Source organism: Ptychodera flava, chromosome 6 (genome assembly GCF_041260155.1).
Source record: "Ptychodera flava strain L36383 chromosome 6, AS_Pfla_20210202, whole genome shotgun sequence".
Lineage (NCBI taxonomy): Eukaryota > Metazoa > Hemichordata > Enteropneusta > Ptychoderidae > Ptychodera > Ptychodera flava.
In genome coordinates, this window is record NC_091933.1 from 10,915,837 (window position 1) to 10,937,328 (window position 21,492).

General features: G+C 37.8%; 1 long non-coding RNA gene across 1 annotated transcript; it reads left to right on the forward strand.

Annotated features, from left to right (window-relative positions):
* Positions 1-2,284: 2,284 nt before the first annotated feature.
* Positions 2,285-14,957, forward strand: LOC139134810 (uncharacterized). Its single transcript, XR_011552879.1, has 5 exons — positions 2,285-2,723; positions 5,182-5,298; positions 6,303-6,541; positions 12,900-13,044; positions 13,612-14,957. It is a non-coding gene; the product is annotated as an uncharacterized lncRNA (long non-coding RNA).
* The last annotated feature ends 6,535 nt before the right edge of the window (positions 14,958-21,492 follow it).

The window sequence follows — 21,492 nt, forward strand, 5'->3', positions numbered from 1 at the left end:
TCTAGCTGGTTAAACCCGAAAAGGCTCCATGATTGAACTCGAGAGAGTGGATGATTCTACTATTGTCTGTGATTGAACGGATTATCGACGGTGAGACACTCGGAGGAAAAATTGAATCGTAATAGCTTAGTCACAAATAATTCAGAACGCGTTTCTTACAACAGCAGTTTTGATGCTACATTTACTGCAGGAGATATTGAAATTAATTGAAATTAATCCTATAATTATTACAGTGAATTTCAAAGTAGCTTGGAATTACAACGTGCTAGGGTGATTAGAAAAACGTTTCTGGAGACAGAAAATAATGCCACTGCATCCATTGCAAACGTTCTCCTTTGATAGATTTTACAACAATTTAACCCAATACGACGCCCACTTTTCTCACTTACAGAACACGTTGAGAGTAGGAGACACCAATCGTTGTACCGACCCGTACACGCTGTACCGAGAAAAAACCTATCGCTAGCGTTCTGTGCAGTTTCATCGACGGGAAATGTGATAGAGGCAATATAAGAATGTTTAAGCAGTAAGTGTGAGTTTTTCAATTAGAGCGCGGCAACACTAACTATGTTGACTGAGGCTGAGTGAACATCGTATTGGGTTAAATTGTTGCAAACTTCATCGAACTAGAGCATTTGTAATGAATGCAGGTGGTGTGATTTTCTATCGACAAGAACGTTTTTCTTATCACCCAAGCACGTTGTAATTCCAAGCTATTTTGAAATTCACTGTAATTAAAAAAAAAAACCTGTTTACACAAATTGCAATTCTCATCAGTGTATGCCTTTGACCATAATTTACGCAAACGTTACGTGCGGCTATGCTGGTGCATATCCTAACAGTTCAGTTGAACAGTTGAAGCATAGAAAATGGAACGGAACGGAACAGTCAGATCTTTCTTCCGAGTATGATGGAGCTACCTCCATGCGGGTATCAAGTCCCTGGCCTGTGAAGGTTTCATACTCGCGATTAGAGTTTTTGTTTTTGGAAGTATAGTTGTTTTATGCAAATTATGAGATTTGTGTCTGCTATGAGTCGACTAAGATGAGAATAAGTGTGGTTCCTATAACATGTTTTCAAATATAGGTTAAACCCCCCCGTGCTGCCTTCATCCAAAAATCTAGCAACATATTTATATAATGATTGCAATTGAAGACAAAAGACAGAGGCCTCATAATCTTCTTAACATCTCAGTTAATCCCGATCCCGGGCTTTTTCGAGCTGGGTTTAAGTAGGACGAGACCCTTTATCATTTGGGGCCATTTTGTTCTGAAATTTCCTGATTTTTAAAGTCTTGCTGTTCTTTACACAAAGCTACGGTTAATACTCACTTCATATCACGTTTTCAGATGAGATAAAAATCACAACATAGGACAAAACTTTGTTTATGCACTGATTTTAATTCCAACAAAACTAGACTGACTCATGGCAATTATTCTACAGAGAAATGAACTGTTCATCATTAAAATGAGGAATTCATATAAATCGATTACGTACATGTAAATAAGAATGTTCACATGACATTTGTTCACATCGAACACAATATTCGTCTGAACGTGACCCCGGCTCGTTTTTAAGCCCTACATTCAAAGTCAAAACGCTTGTTTATTCTTAGATAGAATTAACCAGATATGAACTGAAAATGCTCACGTGTTTCATTATATATTGCATTTATGTGCAAGTTTGAACCTTTGCTACATGCTTTGCTACATTTAAAGTGTTATGATCAACACAATGAATTTCACCACAGATCAATTCTAAAGGTCATTAAGTATTCAAATATGTAATTAGCTGAAATAAAAATAATTAATTTCTTTGAGTACTGTCATTGTATCACAATATAGCATGTGTAATTACCTTTGGTCAAGTCCTTCAAGCTCTATATGCCAAACCGTGAAAGCTTGTTAGCTATTTATGCAAATTATGAATTAGCTGACATGAAAATGCAAAATGACTTTCAATACTGTTATAACCTGGTATAATGATCAATGTACACAGCATGTTTCGCCAAATTTTATCAAGTAAATGCCAGTATATATCCCTAATTTGGAAGGTTCATTAAATATGCATATTGGGAATTGGCCGAAAAAAATGTCAAATGACTTTCAATAATCTTGTATCATAGTATCTTTAATGTACATAGCAAGTTTTGCCAACTTTGGTCAAGTCAAAACAGATAAATATCGCTAATAAATGCGGGATATCGGACCGCAGGCGGGCGAAGATTGCATTATAAGCGCGCCAACCCAAACTCACTGCATGGACATCACATTTACGAAATCGAAGTCCATCTAGTGCAAGAAGCGATATACAAAGTTGTATGCAAATGAGAACAAGTGTCGCGAAGTGTAGCGAAGCTAAATTAACACTACAATTGAAAGCTTAATGTGTTAGAAGTGTTGGTTTGTATTGTATAAAGCATTCTGTAAAATTTGAACATTCAGTTTCGTTGACGTATTGTCGAAATAAAGCTGAGAATGGCGTACTTGATTGCTTGTCATGGAAGGATATACATGTGTAAAGCGGACCTATGTTTCGCTGACCGCACACGGTCGGCGCGGTGACCGGTACTGTGGAGGCAGAATGAAACCCTTGGCCTCGGCGAAAGTTAACTCAACGCGGCGCCGTATAGGCTACATCGTACTCAAGCCAAGTCTCACCGTTGTAGGGTAACAGCTCTGATGATAACTTATTTGCTCGAGTTGTGAAGTCCATCCTCCCACGTAAGTACTTCTGTACTGCCAATTAAAATATGTTAGTAGCTGTGCGTGCGTGCCACGAGTCGACTGTGTGTTCAACCATGCCATGGTTCAACACACCACCGCCCCTCCCTCGTGGGTGGAGGGACGGTGAACACACTTACAGCCCTGCCACGCAGAGGTACGCTCGATCATATTATACTCGAATTGACTGAATTTGATATATTCATTGCACTGATTTCGGTGTATATAGTCGATCATATGTGGTGTGACAGTTGTGTCAACATATGGTCATACGCTAGAACCGCCGAGGATCGAAAGAGTGAACGTTGCACGAAACCGCAGGTTATTCACGGCATGGGTATATTAGCTGTGCGTGGCAGGACTGGTTTTTACCGGGTTATACGGCCTCCCGCCGTATAACGCCGGTAAAACATTGCCCTGCTGCCACGCAGAGCTGGGGTTTTTACCCCTTTCGTCAGCTGAGGTAACCTGATGATTCACTGTATAAGTATCGCCATGCGTACAGGTCTCAGGCGTGGCGGAGGCCGTAACGCCGGGAATACAGACCTGTACGCAGGGCTACGTAGTGTACTTGCTTATAGTCACACACGTTCTTTTTTCGTGTTCGTGTCTTAGATTTTTTTCATATGTGGAACACGTACACGTACATACGTACGGGAGCTGAATTGCATTACATACGCTGGCGATTCAGTGTACTGTACAGAGATGTTTGATTAAAACGATATGGCATCAGCGGCCAGGAGGTATCATACGGATAGAGGTCACACTGTGAGATCATGGAGGTAGAACGAGAGATTACCTCCATGGTGAGATCAAGCTTGTTCTCACGGGATCGGAAGCAGCTGTGCCGAGCCCGTATGCTTTATGTTCGGACAGTGCATGCACTGACGAAATTTTTGTCAAGTAAAATGGTTTACATGCTGTACAGTATCATGGATCGTAAGCATGAGTGTGTGTTCACAGTTTCCTTACCTATACACTCATGGAGCTAGGAACAAATACACCATTTCTAGCTCCATGCTAAACTGGTGTATAAAAACTCCGGTGTGTGCATAGTTAATATTTAACTTTGCAAATTATTGCATATTTAACTTTCATGGAGTCACAGATTTGATAATCATTTTCATTCTGAAGGTCTGAAAGTCCGCTCTACAATTATTGTTTACATGTAGCGTTCAGGGAAATCAATCGAACGGGACCTTGTAAACTTCCGGTTCAGGGGAAAGGCTGGCAGGTAAATGAACAGAGGCCACATATAATCCATGTAGTGCATTTGGTGAAATTCCAAAATTTAATTTCTTGTACATAAATGCCCTTATCACAGATATTTTAACAATATTAATTATGATTAATGTAATTAATGTTATAGAAATAATGGGTGATGCTCTGACCATTATTATTCATTTATGGCCAAGGGCGAGAGGAAAGTCAAGAATTTACAAGGCTTAGCGAGCAAGCTTATTTTGGCTTTCAGTCTTGCCAAAGCCTATAGATAAACGTTAATGGTCGGGGCAGAGCCTGTTATTTCCATGATATTACCAACAAACCCTAGAAAATCATCAATATTTACAAAAATTTCCCATGTGAAAGACAACGGAGCCCCAGAACTTGTGCAATATTGCCTGAATACATGGGTTTATGTGCCAGAGAACAGGTGACAATTTGCCAGACACCAGGATGGCAAATCGTTTCCTGCTGCGAGGGCACATAAACCCATGTATTCAGGCAACAATATTTTTATTACATGCCTCTGGTTATAAATGCTGTATGACATTCAGTTATATGCTGGACATTTTCAAACAGTTTTACCATTATTGACCAGCATCAAACGGATTTTAACGAAAGTCAAAATAGAAGTGTGCACATGTATATTTTACATCTATCATTCAGGGTCTACTTAGATGTCGAAAACATTGTAGGGCTTCACTGGCCTTGGTAACCATGGAAACCAGTCAGTACGTCGTTCACCGACCCCCTAACTCCCCGGATGTTCCTTTCAAATCAATTCATTGATTTGCACTCACATCAAGGCATGTAATAAGCAATGCACAGTCATGGCCACCCTAAAAATTTGTCAAATCTGGAGATTTTTAAAAAAATGTATAACTTGGGCCACAAGTGCTTCATTTGTTTTTGTGATTGATTATGATCTTTGTACAATGACAATTTACATTTTTGATGAAAAGTCACAATGTTAGCAGCATTATTTATATTCATGGACATCAAAACAAACCATTACTGTGTATTTGTGGTCAGTCACATGGTTTTGCTCCACCAATTAAATGAGATGTCTATAGCATGGTAATACATTATGAATGAGTGTATGATTTTACTGATCTTTTGACCCATATATCATAGATTCTATGATTAGAAAGTTGAGTATCCATTGTACAGACGGTGAGAAATAGGACTATCTGCAAGATTCTAATTCATTGTATTCGTTGACATTTGCCTACAGCTGTTAGTATACCTTGCGTAACCTGGTCGTAAAGCCTCAGAGGTACATGTATGTGAAACTTAGAAGGAACAAGAATCAAAAGATTGATAACTGCTCTTTGACAAAATCCTTCATCAGGTAAGATTTGATTTTCAATTTCCTGCACATGTCTCGTTCGTTATCAGTTAAGCTTTTCACATGCTCGGTTTTATTTGGCGGAATTGTAATACTTTCTTCAACATCAACTCCCTCAATGCTCTCTACGTAACTTTAATACATGTAAGTATTTCAGAATATGCGTCTGTAGTGTGATCTCCTTGGCAAAAAATTCAACAGGACAAAATAGAGCAAGTGCAAATGAAATTCATGAAGTTCTTCTGTTTCAAACATAGCATCCTTACAGCTGAAATAATTATGGATAATTCTGCAAGCGTTTTAACCTTTAGCCTCTTTATCATTAGAGATTATTTATATTTTTATACAAATATGTGAATAATATGTATGATTGTCCCAATCATGTTTCATATTAATTTTGATGTTTCTCAGTAAACTACATGTACAAGAACTCGCAGTATAAAACTCGATGTTTTTAGGTACTTGGCTCTTCAAAGATGTATGGCTACTTTAAATGAATCGTGCATTTCCAACCCTGCCATTGACAACACTTTATCTTGTCAAAGTTTCAGATGCTTGGTCAGAATGCCATGCTTAAATTTGTACATTTTTAATGGTTTCATATAGTTTGTTGTTTGTTGTTTATTGTTTATTGTACTTCATGCATTCATATTATTATGTTTATTTTATGGAGCCTGTTAATGTGACTTGTTCCTGTTGGTCTTTCTTTGAAATAAATATATAAAGATATTGCTACTTGCTTGAATACACGTCTTGACCTACATTATGTACCTGTTTCCTTTAAAAAGGTCCACAATCACCAGTGATTACAATGGGTTTAGGGCAAAGTTATACCAGTGATGAAAGGTTTAATTAAAATTACAGAAGTCATAAACAATCAAGTTGTCTTATCTTGCATATAAAAAGCCATGTTTTAGAATGAACTGATGTAAACTAATGTCAGCAATTTGCAGGAGATAATATTTACATTGCATGATTCAAGTTAATGTTTCTTTTCACCCAATCAGATTCAAGATCCCTTGCTGAGGCAGTGCATACTGGGCAATGACAACCAGGTGAAAAGCAACATAGTGACAATGCCATCCTCCATTGCAAAGCATATACACAGTGTGTGGCTATGCAGAGAGCCAACACTGAACAGAGATGATGGTGTTGTCATCAATGCAGAGCAAAACCTGTGGAATTGAGGGAATCTTTCATCAATATATTTATTTTCCTAAGACAATGGGTCCTTGCTGTGGCACAGGTTTGTACTTACACTGTTCAGTGTTTCAACTGGGTAAATTTTCCTTAAACCATTCTGGCTAATTGAGACCAAAATTGATTAGCCAGAACTATAGCCATCAAAATTACATGTAATTGCATTTATGATTTTTATCCAACTGACAGTTGTATATATATACTCAGGTGGGTCCTATCAGTTGCTACAGTGGCAAGATGACATTAAACTGGTCCAATAATCATTTCTATTCAAGGTAATACATTACCAGGTCCATTGGACATTTGTGATTTAAAAATTTAAGTAGGACTCATCCTGACCGACTGATAATTAGTGGCAATGAAAATAAACAACTATTTTTTTATGGAACAAACTGCTTTCTTAATAACATTCACAACAAATTTTATTTCCTGTGTGCCACACACTTATGTGACTTAATTTTGCACTTTTGTAAATGTATCAAGATGTATTACAAGTATTGCATCATTGACAGGGTAACTTCAAGATGTTTCCTTTGAAAGATCCATAGCTTCTGCCTCAATCATCAAGTGCTTTCAGTTCTCCAATCACAGAGTCTGATTATTAAACCAACTGTTCACTTAAAGAAGGTGTACTCCAAGCAGTAAATGCTTAATAGTTTCAAAATCAAACTGGGTGTATACATGTATTTTAAAATGTCCTGTCTGGCCACTTTATATGTCTTACAGAAAAAAAAAGCTGACTCTTCTCTTATTAAAACACTAGTCATGGAAATTCAACAAACTATTCCTGGTACACTTTCTTTTTTGTAACTACTACTACCCTGCAACTCTGCGGACAACCTGTGCAATTATCTTTTTTGCTTAATTGTACTCGAACACGACTTAGCATGTCGCAGTGTGCTGCTTGTTGTTCAGCGTAGTAAACATTCAACAGGACAACATCCTGGGCATATCTTCATGCAAATATTATGACCAATGCCTATCCACAATACAGTGTTACTCAGTACGTGTCCCTTACCAAACCTGCAGACCTGCCAGATGGCTGTTGCAGATCTTCGCAGCTCGGCTGTAGCAGATCACTTGCAGATATCTACAAATGGTCTGATTTTGTGCATATGTAATTAGCTTTGAGCTGCAAATTGCCGCTCATGGGGCATGGTATGCAGATCAATGACATACACATGACAGCTCAAATGCAGCCCGTGACTTTTGACCTGCAGACATACAGCAGCTCATAGCAGACAACTTTCAGCCCATGACTTTTGACCTGCAGACATGCCACAGCTCATTGCAGACAACTTTCAGCCCATGACTTATGACCTGCAGACATACAGCAGCTCATATTAGACCACTTGAAGACATATAACAGCTCAAAATGGACATTGCTCATTCACCATTATCATACTGCATGTAATGGGTCATATTTTATTTGTACACACAAAAATATATTTATTTCTACCTCATGTCATGCTCACTTCAATGGCTCACAACAATACAACACAAGCAGCTGGAGATCCTCGTCACCCTGTTAGATAAATGTGACACACCTCATCAAAGTTACCATACCAGTGAACTAGCTCACATGTGAGTAAAAAAAGATAACACCTGATGTAGGATGAAGAAACACTCATTTATTACTAAAGGTTACAGGAAAAATTGCACTGAATACAACAAAGGAAAAAAGTCTAAAACCTTTATGAAGCTAGCATAATGTTATATCAAAACTAGTACAAACTAGTCCAAGTTTACTGTCATGAACAACTGATGTTGGAGATATTGTGAGATGTTTACCTCAGCATTGTTTGATGAATCAAACTTCTTCTGAGAAATTGTGAAGAGTTAATCTCAGCATTGTAAAATAGATCAAAGTTCTTGTAGTTTATTCAAATATCTCCAGTACTTATCAATTCCAACAAAAGTTATTCTGATGTATAGAATAAATATAGGAAGCTTTGAACAAATACCGGTAGTAGTAATGAAATTGAGATCCTCTATATGGAAAGGACATCAAACTATATATCAAGCAATACACATTTGTTTGGCATTTAATGAGAAAGAAGAATCGCGAGGGTGTAATTTAAATAGATACAATTCACCCAGATGGACCATGGGAAATAAAAGTGTTACTTTATGTAAAATCACTTCGCAGCAAACATGTTTACAAATTCTGTTTACTCACTCAAACCAAGGGATTTCCATGCTGAAACGACACAATGCTACATGTAAGGCTACGCTCTAAATTTAATCGCTCGCGTTTTTGATTCTTTTATAGTGTAAAACTGTGAAGTTTTCCTTCAACGTGAAGCCTTAATACCAGTCACAGATGAACTCTGAAATGATAGAAGAATGAGAAACACAAGTTACTGAAATGTGAAAATATATGATTTACAGTGCTTAAGTGCAGACAAAAGGTTCACGTAGCTTTTAAAATCCAGTGGGAATTTACATTAGCGGTTAGCGAACTTATCAATAAGCCAGTTAAGGCCTGTCGATGAAAAAGGAAGAGAAGCAAGGCTGCAGGCTGGCAAAGACTGAACCATATTACCGGTACACTGTTTCATCTAGGATACTACACCAGGGTGGGGGATTGGTCGCCTTCCACTGGAATTTTCGAGGGGATTTTAAAATTTTGGGGAACTTAACTTGTAACTTGTACGGGTTTATTTGCCCCGAAAAATAAGTTTGTCTGTTCACTGAATTCAAAAACAGGACCCATTGTGTGGGCCATTGACACCACAGTTTGCTTGTGACTTTCATTGCATGCCGTCTGCACTGAACACGTTTCTGTGACAATAAAGTCCGATTGTTCGTGTCGATTTTGCTATCAGAATTATTTTCAGAGTGTTATGGACATCAATACAATGCATAAAAACTTCAGTTTGTCTCCTTTTCTCAATCGTACAGAGATAATGTGACACAGAAACCGTATCGGGCTAGGGCAATGAACTTTGTGAACATACACGTAACTCTCAACTGGCAGGCTTTCATATGCAAAATCAGCGTACGGAAAATATTGTTTCAACAGCATTTTCATGAAGCAGATCAAAAGCCTAGATGAAACACTGATTACATGGTGATCGAAAATTGGCAATTTTATTGATGACAATTGTGTTGGATTGACTGTGTATATTATTTCAGCACCCTGTCTTCTTGAACCGTACAATCGCAAATCGGAAGTTTTACTGATGCCTGGCTTGAACTTTGAAGCAACTAGATATCCTCCATATACCGAATGTAATCTTCAGAAAAGTCTGTACAAATAAAAAACGCATATAAAGGAGATATGTCAAAGTAACTTACCTATAGTATCATTAGAATCGGTATGCGGTTTGCAATGCCGTTTGCAATTGCAGGCAATATATCCATGGTTTGACCTCATTTCTCCTGACGGCGAGACCTATTGGTACGTTGAATATGTCGTCAAGTATACTCGTTCAATTTGCTACCATTTTATCAAAGTTTGGATACCGTTTTCGGCGAAATTTCATCCAAAGTTTAGCAAAGAAACATGACAGAGTAACCCTGAAGCTAATTCAATACGTGTAGATTAACGGTCGATGTGTCTTGCCGCTAACACTTTGACCTGCGTGACCTGGGTCATTTAGCGAATCTGACCAATCGCGGACAACTTTTCACATGATAAATGACGTCATCATGCGTGATGCAGCCTAACCAACAACAACATGCAACGTACACGTTTTTCTCAAGGGTCTATGATTTGATGTTCGGACCTGTGGGGAGTAGCAAAAGTAGCAGTGCTCGGATCTACAAATATCAAAGGTAAAACGGAGCACAGCTTAATATCGAATGAACAATGATTCTGAGGAAGACACGTTGATAATTATAAGGCAACTTCTCATTGATGCACAGGGCTTTCCCGGCGTTTTTATATGTGTGCCCATAGGATTACGCTGATAGACTACATGTACACGTACACGCGTACTCGATCAATTTTCTGAGCCGAGATCGCAAAACGGACGCACGCAAATTTTAATTTGAAAATGGACTGAACTCATTAAATACCTGACCGTCCTTATAACTTCACTCTACTAGAAACGAAAACTCAACTACAAAACGGACGCACGCAAATTTTAATTTGAAAATGGACTGAACTCATTAAATACCTGACCGTCCTTATAACTTCACTCTACTAGAAACGAAAACTCAACTACGGTGGTGCCTACCCTTATATATACCTTGACTGGCTCATGTTTTGCTGCCAGTGAACTGTTTCGAGCTGCCATAGAGCTGTGACAATTGTAGCGTCAACAAAGTTTACTTCAAACGATTTGAGCTGCATAACGGCTGTTGACCGATCGGCCAAGAGCTGCACAAGTCTGCATTTCGTCTTCTAGAGACACTCGAATCTGCAGCAGACAAATGACAGCTCCAAACGCTCTGTGCAGATCTGCATTAAAGCTGGTTTGAGCTGTCACAGCTCTGAAACCGATCTGCTGCAGCTAAATGAAGATCTGCACGTTTCCTACGGGTCACATCATGGCAGGAGGTGACCCCTGCCTATATCCACAAATACATGTACACAGTATGGAAGATAACCCGGGCCTATCCTCAATCCAAATGCATTCACATGGTATGGAAGATGGCACAGACATATATCCACAATACACATAATATATGCAATGGAGGATGGCCTAAGCCAATACACATACATGCACACAGTATGTACATGTATGATGAATCAGCTGGCCTATATAGAATACAAAATGGGAGATGACTAAGGCCTATCATTAATACAAACAGTCTGTACCTGTATCGTATTCAGGATAGGCCCAGGTCATTTTCAAAAATGTGTACCTGTATTTTTTTCAGGATAGGCCTGGGTCATCTTCCATAGCAGGTACCTGTATGTGTATTCTGGATAGTCCAGAGTCACCTGCGATGCTGAGTAATTGTTTTGTGGATAGGCCTGGGTCATTGTATTTGCATAGGTTATAACATTTGCATGAAGTTTGGCTCAGGACGTCATCCAATTGACAGTTTACCACACTGTGCTCATTAATAGCTGCCTCTGAGTTTGCTGCAGTAGTGTCCTACGGTGACGTTTTTGAAACACTGGTTTCATTTTATTCACCACCCTTGCTGTCATTGGCTGCTGTTGTCTGCTTAGTTTTTGAAATACACTGCAATCAGTATTTCCTGACTATGTTAAGCATTGTTTACAAAGCACTTGTCATAAAATAACAAGGTCATTGCATGCAGCCATCTGAAAGCATGGCATATAACTTCATAAGTTACTGATTATAATAGTTTTCTGAGACTGCACACTAAAGCAAGGAAAGAATGACCAGCCAGGGATGTTAAAAAATCTCTCTGCCTTTTAAAGGTGGAGCCTCCCTTTAAAAGGACGCAAAAGCTATAGCAGCGTTCATTGTGTTAGTGGACAGCAAACAGTCAACACAAGATTACACGCTCCAGAAAATGCCACTTTGCCACAAGAAGGCAGACAGACTGCCAAGCGGTGAGCGTGAAGTTGCTGCCGATCGGACTCTGTGGTTATATTAAAAGTCTAACGCGACTAGAAGACAATTTTTTAGGAAATTCGAGTGTTTGTTGTGACTGTTGGCGATTTAAACTGACCGTCAATCAAACGCTTGTATAAACTCTGTTTGCAGGATTAGCAAAAGGTGATAAAAGTGAGATCAGTTTGTGTAATTAATGTTATAGAAATCAAACATCGTACTGGCCAAGTGTTTGACTTGGAGAAGAACTCCACTAATGCGAGAACCTGGGATTGAAAAGTGCGGCTTTAACTGCACTCTCGATCAGCCCCCTGAAAAATAGCACAGACCAGTTTGGCGAAGGATAATTGAAAAATATTTCCCAATCTGCAGACATTTCATTTGCCATTTCACGCTCTTGCGAATGGCAGCGGAAACACTGCTGTTGTCATACACATTTGTAGTCCTTTTTTTAAAATACCCTCTTGAGTAGATCAAATGTATTACACCTCTACCATACTATTTAATCAGTAACTTTGTTGTGATAACCATGGCTTACACATTTTTGGTAAAGTTATTTTCTCTTATTTAGCTGAATTTACTAAAAAATTTTCTTGCCACTTGGCACTCTATGAATTGCCTATTGAAATGCAGATGATATGATAAATGCACATGACTAGACATTTAATACATGTAGCTTCATTCGTAGGATCCATAAAACTGTTATGATGAAGTATATTCCAATGAGAGAATACATCTGGTATGCACACGTGATTTAGAATGTTTACATGTGTCTAATGCTTATCATCATTAGGGTTAAGGACATACAGAGTGTTTGCAATTCATTGTAGTACATCCCATCACCAAATGTATTTTAATCATTCCGGTTATCATTGTTATTTAAAGAGTTATAAGTAATCACGAGTCTATGTGTTTACAATTCAGGATCAGCAGTGCATGCTGCGCAATATCAAGGATGAGAAATACCATTGACCTTGACAAAGAGCATTAAAGACAAAGTGGAAGGCTTTGGATTGGACTTGGATCATGACATTATTACGAAAGATGAATGGAAATGATCAAACAACAGGTAAATTTCCATTTTAGTCCTTGCACCACAGTATATATACACAAGTGGCTGTTGCAAAGATGTGCTGGAACTGGTATCTTGTAACTTGCACAAAGTGTTTTATGTTAGTTGTCTTTATAGCTATACACATGTTTAGCATGTTTACAATTACAAGAATACTATTTAGAATCACAGGTTCACAAAAATATCAGTGATACATTTCTGTATTTTAATTGACATTGCCAGCTGCAACTATGTAGGTACATCAGTTTTACACTAATTCATCCTGAATTATACACAACATGCATGTGACAGCAATCCTCATTCTTAAACTGTGCAGGACATTGGTTGTTGCCAATCTACATTGTATTACATATGACATGAGCAAGAAGGAAAAAGTATGGTTTAGATGTCTAGGTTAGAGAAACATGCATATAGCGGAGAGAAAAATAAATTTATTTGTTCTTTTTACAAGAATTCTTGGATATGTGACACACAAATAAACTAACTTTTTGTGAAGAGAAATTATTATCTTCCATGATTGGTCCATGATTATCTTCCATGAGTTTATTATTATTACTATGTTAGGGAACAGGTGTGTATATCCATGCAGAAGAGGAAGCAGGATAAATCCAAAACCGACTATAAGGCAGCATTTTACCATTCAAAGAAAGGAACCAACCACCAGGGACAGTTGTCTCAAGATGAAGACAGTGGGATTGCACCTCCATTTGGTAGAGGATATCCTATTAGTCAGTATGGTGGAGAGACGTGCACCCTTACACTGCTCAGCACACAGATTTGTGTATGTTAGGATCAGAGGCTCCTAAACCATAGCACCTACCACAGATAAAGAGTGGGCAACTTAACAGACAAAACCCTCAATACTAAGCATCATCAGATACAGCTAGTACAGAACTGTTGAAGGTATATAATTATATACCTGGATATATAATTATATAATTATATATCCAGCTCATAGAGAGGAAAAATTCAACTTTCAGAGCACTGAGAAAAGACAATTATTATTTCATGCCTCCCCTCAGTATCATGGTGATCTCTGTAGTATATTAACGGACCTGTAGCTAGTTGTCACTTGTGATGATTGTTTATAAACATTCCATTATAACTTCTTTTCTGCTCCAGAGGGTGTACATGTCAATCAGGACCCAGATTTACATATACTTGTCAATAACATTGCAATGTGCACATGTATGATACACTTTGTTTCCCAATGAGCTTCCAGAAGAAGAACAAAAAACTGGAGTTGATATCAAAAGAAATTGTGAAAAATTCATCAAAAAATTACAGCAACTGGAGCCCAAATTTCATGGGGAGCTGTCATTATTTACGGAGTACAGGTCGGAGAGGAGATGTTGGAGGAATTTCGTCGGAAACTCTAAATTTTGAGTACCCCCCAAACCATGATGAATTTGAGTAACCCCCCCTCCCTTACATGGAAATTTTGACTGACCCCCACACTCAATTTTGCAAAGTTAAATTTCAATACATGTATTTCTACAATTTACATAAATACAGCAATGGGAAGACCATTCAAATCCTTGTGTACCCTGCTAGATAATCATTGGTTATCTCATGACGGTTGAACAAGGTGAAACCAACAAAATGAAATTCAAAGTCACAACAAAACATAGATGTCAAAGGTCACACTATAACCAGTATACAACCACATACAGTTTTGTTGTATGTATGGGTATCATAACAGGGTCCTCACTAGGATATCCGACAGGGTAGACTTTGAAAGTACAGATTGAAGAACATGCAGGGCTGATGGGGAAAGTGTCCGCTTGGCTTGCTCCCCTCCCTTGCATGGAAAAGTTTGAGAAATTGTAGTGTGCATTGGTGCAGTTTGGTGTAATCTAAGAGGTATTTTCAATGTGTAATTTTACTGAGTAAAAATTTGTAGAAATTGATGTGTGAAGTAGGCAATCTGAGAGGTGTTTCAATACATTTGCACCAAAAATTGAATAACCCCCCCCTTCTTTCTCTCAACATTTTGAATAACCCCCCTTATAGCTTTCAATATTTTGGGTGACCCCTTCACATTCATCTGACCCCCAGGCTGTAACTAATGATGGCTCCCTAGGAGATATATCTTCAAGCTTGTGCGATATGGATTTCAGGCAATGTCAACTTGTGGACAAAAGGATACAGAGAATGTTGCAGATTATTGCAAATGGGACTAACTTATGAATACAGCACACCAAGTCACATTCCATCATCAAGAAAAAAAGCTCAAAACTACATCTGAAGTTGGCTTTGGAGATAAAAAACTATTGCTTGCAATCATCGACCCTCATTACTCGCAACGCGCTATGCCAGAGCAAAGTGTACATATTCAGAACATCAGTTTGATCGTTCATGAGATTCAATGTTAAGTACCAAGTATTGTTGTTGGGGACCGCTTGACAAATAAACTTAATATATTTCAATATTACTAAGATTACACAAAGAAACCACAGCAGTTGCCTGTCCCATTTTCTCGAAGGTGTATGTTGCAATAAGTGAAAATATTTCAACAAAATTCACCTTTAGCAGTCAGACAAGCTTATGAAAAATAGAGATTATATATGTAATCGAATCATCACTTGTTTATTTGTATTCTAATGGATATAACTTTAAAAGAACAGACAGGGAATCAAACTGTTTTCTATTTTAGCTCTGCAGTTAGTGTGAATGAGCCTATCTTGTGTACCCTGGTAGGTGTGTGTTGTTGTTGGTCATCCGTCAACTTTTAGCATTTTTGGGGGTGAATTTGCTTTTAAGCTTCACTATCAGCAAAGCAGAGCTAATCTAATGAGTGGATATGTATTGTTGTTTGTCAGCCTTTTAGCTCTGCTGTCAGCAATGCGGAGCTTATCAAATGGGCTGATTTTTTTACGTCATTGCCCATCTCTCCCTCCGTCCATCATCCGTCCGTCCGTCATCCATCACAATTGCGCTCTTCTCTGAAATCACATAAATTGTCTGGTTGCTTTGAAATTTGATACTCGTGCAGAATTTGCATATTTCTATATTTTAGGTATTTTTTTGCTGTTTTTGGTCACAAAATCTATTTCTCTGAAGTTGCTTATCTGATTGCTTTGAAATTTTATATGCATTTCACTTGCGGTGACCTCAGTTAGGTTAATTGTTCAAATTTTAGTGAAATATGCAAATTTGTATTTTGAGGCAATTCTTGTCATTTTTTTAGTCCCCATGGACACCGTCCGGGGGACTTATAGGTTTGGCCATGTCCGTGCATCCGTCTGTCCATGCATGCGTGCGTCCATTCACGCAGATATCTCAGAGATGCCTGGAGCGATTTCACTCACACTTGGTACAAGGATTACTTCATAAATCATACATATGCAAATTGATTTGTTTTGTGATATGATCCAATATGGCTGCCATGTGGCCATTTTGTTACGATTTTTTTATGTGCAGAGCCATAACTCAGGCACATCTCAACCGATTTTATTCAAAGTTGGTACAAGGACATTGACCTATATCATACATATGCACGTCAATTTGTTTCACGAAATGATCCAATATGCCGGCATGACAGCCATTTTGTTATTGGACACCGTGGTGCGAAGCACCAAAGGTGTCCTATGTCGCCACAATGTCTGTGTGTGTGTCCGTCTGTCCGTCCATCCGTCTGTCCGTCCGTCTGTCCGTCCGTCCGTCCGTCCGTCCGTCCGTAGACAGATTTTGTTCCACTCATAACTTAAGAACCCTTAGGTCCAATGTCATGCAATTTGGTATTTGGTATTATCATGATGAGACTTAGATCTGATTAGATTTTGGTGGGTGTGGCTTATTAATTAATTGCTCATTTGCATATTTTATGACTTTTTTCGTTCACGCAGATATCTCAGAGACGCCTGGAGCGATTTTGTTCAAACTTGGTAAAAGGATAGTACTCTACCTCATACAGATGCACGTCGATTTGTTTCACAATGCGATCAATTTGGCCGTGTTAGAGGACTTTTTAGTTTTCACCTCCATAGACTCCCATGTATAAGGCAGTCCATAGACTCCCATGTATAAGGCAGTCCATAGACTCCCATGTATAAGGCAGTCCATAGACTCCCATGTATAAGGCCAAGAAAAATAAAAATTTAGTTTCTCATCGTATTCATATTGCAAAAAGGATGCAGTGACACAGTTTTTAGTCCCCACAGATAAAGTCCAGGGGGCTCATAGATTGGGTCATGTCAGTCCGTTAGTCCATCCATGTGAGTCCATCCGTTCATGCAGATATCTCAGACGCTTTGACAAAATGTCCCACGTGACCTTTGACCTCAAATATACATATTTGTCCATAACTCGGTAACCACAAGTGCTAAACCTTTCATATATGGTATGATGGGACACCTTATGACACCACATATTGTTCCTCATTAATTATGCACATATCTAATTTTGAGCGAGCCAATAGAGCTAGAGGTCTGATTTTTGGTATGTAGGGATAACTTAGCAATACAATTTTTTTGAAAAAATGTCACGTGACCTCAATGACCTTTGACCTCAAATATACATATTTGTCCATAACTCAGGAACCACAAGTGCTACACCCTTCATATTTGGTATGATGGGACACCTTATGACGCCACATATTGTACCTCATTAATTATGTGCATATCTAATTTTGAGCAAGCCAATAGAGGTAAATGTATGATTTTTAGTATATAGGGACAGACTATAGGATAGAAATTTTTTGACAAAATGTCATGTGACCTCGATAACCTTTTACCTAAAGTACACGATTATGTCAATAAATAAGTAACCACAAGTGCTATGTCCTTTATATGTAGTAGGATGGGAGACCTTATGACAACACATGCTTTACCTCATTAATTATGCCCATATATAATTGTGGGCAAGCCAATAGAGCTAGAGGTCTGAATTTTGGCATATATGGATTAATTAGCAATACAATGGTTTTTTTTCGCAAAAGTCACGTGACCTTGATGACCTTTGACCTTGAATATGCATATATATGCATAACTCAGTAACCACAAGTTCTTTACGCTTCAATTTTGATAGGATAGTAGACCTTAAGATGTCACATCTTGTACCTCATTTATTATGCACATATGTATTTCTTGGCAGGCCAATACAGCTAGAGGTCTGATCTTTTTTCCCGATTTAGAACCATAACTTAGACATGCCTCTTGTTTCAAAATGGGAACAATGACATAGACCTATGTGTCCATAGATCTGAACATATACACTCCAGTGATACTTCTTAATGACCTCATTTCCCTGCCCCATCAAGACTAATACTCCTATTACAAGTGGGGACTATGTCATTGTCAATGACTTGTTACTTCTAGAATATACAGAATATATCTCACATAGTGAGTGTCTGAATATTATTCTGAATTGTATTCTAAAGCACATTCTGAAAGGACTCTTCTGGAATATACAGAATATTATCTCACATAGTGAGTGTCTGAATGTTATTCTGAATTGTATTCCTAAGCACATTCTGAAAGTAACTCTTCTGAAAATTTCACATTCTTTGCCACTGCACCATCTCCCTAATACATACTGATGACCCACGATGTCCACTCAAGTCTCACTTTGATTATAATTATTTCATGTACGGAGCCAAAAATCGGGCACTTTCAACATCAATTTTATTCAAAGTTGGTACAAGGACATTGACCTATATCACACATATGCACATCAATTTGTGTTACAATATGATCCAATATTGCCGCATGGCGACCATTTTGTTACAATTTTTTCATGTCCTTAGCCATGACTCAAACATGTATTATTTGGGGCCGTTTTTGCCATTTTTTGTGAAAAACTTTGTTTCTCAAAAACTGCTCATCTGATAGCTTTAATATTTGGCAGACATGTTCTTACGGATGATCTTATTGTGACATTGTGTATTTTTACAGCTGTCCTGAAATGAGCTAGCAAAGATTTCCACCCTCTTCATCAATAAGTGTCAGAAATAGTCTCTACACTCTACATAACACAGCTGAGCTCTATCCACTGCCATTTCACTTGCTTACAAATGAGAACTTTTAATGCTACCAATATGTCACAAACCATTAAAAGAGAGTTTCCATGTTGTTTAGAAATGAATGTATTCATGACATCAATTGTCAATTGGAAAAAGCCCTCCACTATTATGCCTGTAAAAATATGCAGCCAAGTATTAAAGCTGTGTATTGTGAAATTCTCTTGTTACACAGTAAAGACTTTTATCACAATACTTAATGCTGATTTACATGGATAATGATCTCATCCCCAATTGGCAGGATTGACATTGTATCAGCTGTACACTGATGTATACTTGAAACTTCCTCACATATGTAAGATTTAATTGATTCCTCCAGTAGTTCAAAATTACATTGCATTTGTAACCTTTGTAATTGTGGAAAATATATGTTAGTATTTTCCAAGGCCTGCATATGTAAGAACACTTGGTTGATTGTGTATCACTCTTTTACAATGTAATACAGATATTTAATGGTAAATAAAACCTCCTAACAAGCTTTTATACAGCATAACATGTATTTCTGTCTCTATCATATCGTAGGATGATCTACCGGGTATGTGTGTCTCTAGTGTTTTTTAAAATGTATTGAAATATATTCAAATAGATGTAAGCCATCTTGAATATCACATTCATACACTGTGCCAAATGGCAAGTTGATCAATCTTGAATCCCACCAATTTCAATGTGTCAGAGATATTATGCGTATTTTATCATAGAAAGCATTAATGTTTTCAAGAAAAATTTAAGTAAAACGTTTACGTGTCATGAAAATGTATATTCTCCAAAAAAAATATCAGTTATCTTTCTATGTACAGTAAAACTATATTTTCTATATGATATTTTTCCAAAGAAATATCACATATTAGAGGTCTTGTTGCATTGTGTACACACATTAGTCCCACGGAGGTAAGTTCAGAGAGGGACTTATTGGTTGCATGAGTCTGTGCATTTGTGCATGCAGGTATCTCAGACGTGCCTGAGCCAATTCTTTTCATACTTGGTACAAGGACATAAAACTATAAAATACATATGCAAAACCATTGTTTTTGGCGTGGCGTGAATAATTAGTACTAAATTGCATGATTAGTGAATTTTGAAAAAGCTAGGTTTCTAGAAAGATGGTGACGAAATTTAGTACTGGTGTTTCTCACACAATTCTGATAACAGACAAAGATTTACATCAGTATTTTGTCAATTAATTGCTAATTTGCATATTTAATGAATATTTATGATAAGTTTAATGTAAGGAATCCTGCATCAAATTTGACTAATGTGGTACAGATGTTGATCTCCCAGGACTACCATAGTGTGCAATGGCATTTAGCAGTGTTAAGTCAATTACTTGCTAATTTGCATATTTGATGAATTTTCATAATTAAGATGATGTGTTTAGAAATTCTGCAAAGTTTACAAAATCTAGTCCTGTAATAGTGTTCAAAGACATTTACCGGTATCATAATAATTAAGGTCTAATTTGCATATTTAATGAAATTTACTTATAAGCGTAATTAGTTAAGAAATACTGCATCAAATTTGATAACACGTCGTAGCATAGTTCCTAAAAAATGATGTACAGATGTAGATCTTTCAGTGTGGAATTTCACTTGTTAAATTTTTCAATGAAAACAGGCAAATTTGTTGCAATTTTTCTAAGATTTTCAGGTATTTTAAATTCAAAAAGCCATGGTTTTCAGGAAACAGAAACATTTTTACCTCACATTTGGTATATATATAAAATCAATGAGAGGCTATCTTATAAAGATGAATCAGTTCATTTGCATATCTGTGTATGTATGTATGTCTGTCTGTATGTGTGTTTGTGTGCGTGTGTGTGTGCTTGTGTGGTGTGTGTGTGTGTGTGTATGTTGTGGGTGTGTGTGTGTGTGTATGTATGTCAATTAAGATTAGAAACTCCTAAACCGCAGCACCTACCATCTTAGCATTTCACGTACAGGTGCACCAAGGGGTGTAGTTGAGAACATGTTCAAATGTCAGTGCCAAAAATATGCAAATTAGGGGAATAAAGGAAAAATGCGGCAGCTTGCTAAAACTCTGTAACCTTAGGTCATATTGGGTTGAAACATGGTGTACGCAGGTTCCTTTAGGTATACTAAGTAAGTTACAGAGTAAGGAGTGTACAAATTGAGGTGAAACATGTATGTTTGCATTTTTGGGGTTATTAGTCCCCACGGACGAAGTCCGGGGGGACTTATAGATTGGGTCATGTCTGTCTGTCAGTGCGTCCGTCCGTGCATCTGTGTGTCAGTCCGTTAACGCAGATATCTCAGACATGCCGTGGTCAATTTCTTTCACACTTTGCACAAGGACAGTACCCTACCCCATACAGATGCACGTCGATTTGTTTCACAATGCGATCATTTTTGGCCGTGTTAGAGGACTTTATAGTTTACAACTCCATAGACTCCCATGTATAAGGCAGCTCT